Below are 461 nucleotides of genomic sequence, written 5' to 3' on the forward strand. Positions count from 1 at the left end.
ATAACTAAAAGCACAACAGTTAAAAGACTTTCTTCATTGTTCCATAGTCTCATCATTTATAGGTCAAAACAGTTTTCAAGTAAGAATATTTACCTTCACTTCAGAAAATCTGGAATTTCTGCCTTGCCAGATAGCTATTCTTCAATCAAAACAGCTACAAAAAATACCTTTTTTTTTTGGCCTTGTTTGTTTTGACCAGAGACTTCCTATGGTTAGAAAGTCTGTGTGGGATTTTAGAGGTAGTAAATAAAAACGTTGATTATCCTCTTTGCTTTTTGGAGATTTAAACTGAAGAGCTTGACAGTGCTACTCTCCCTCTCAGTCTACAAAATGTAGCACAACTCTGACATTTCCAGCTTACTATCATGTTCCAGTTTTAAGACTGTTTCTCATGGAAAATTCACAAAGGGAGACAGGCTGTTTGTATTAGTATATTACTCACAGTCTCAGAATGCTGAAAA

Source organism: Sylvia atricapilla, chromosome 8, assembly GCF_009819655.1.
Source record: "Sylvia atricapilla isolate bSylAtr1 chromosome 8, bSylAtr1.pri, whole genome shotgun sequence".
Classification (NCBI taxonomy): domain Eukaryota; kingdom Metazoa; phylum Chordata; class Aves; order Passeriformes; family Sylviidae; genus Sylvia; species Sylvia atricapilla.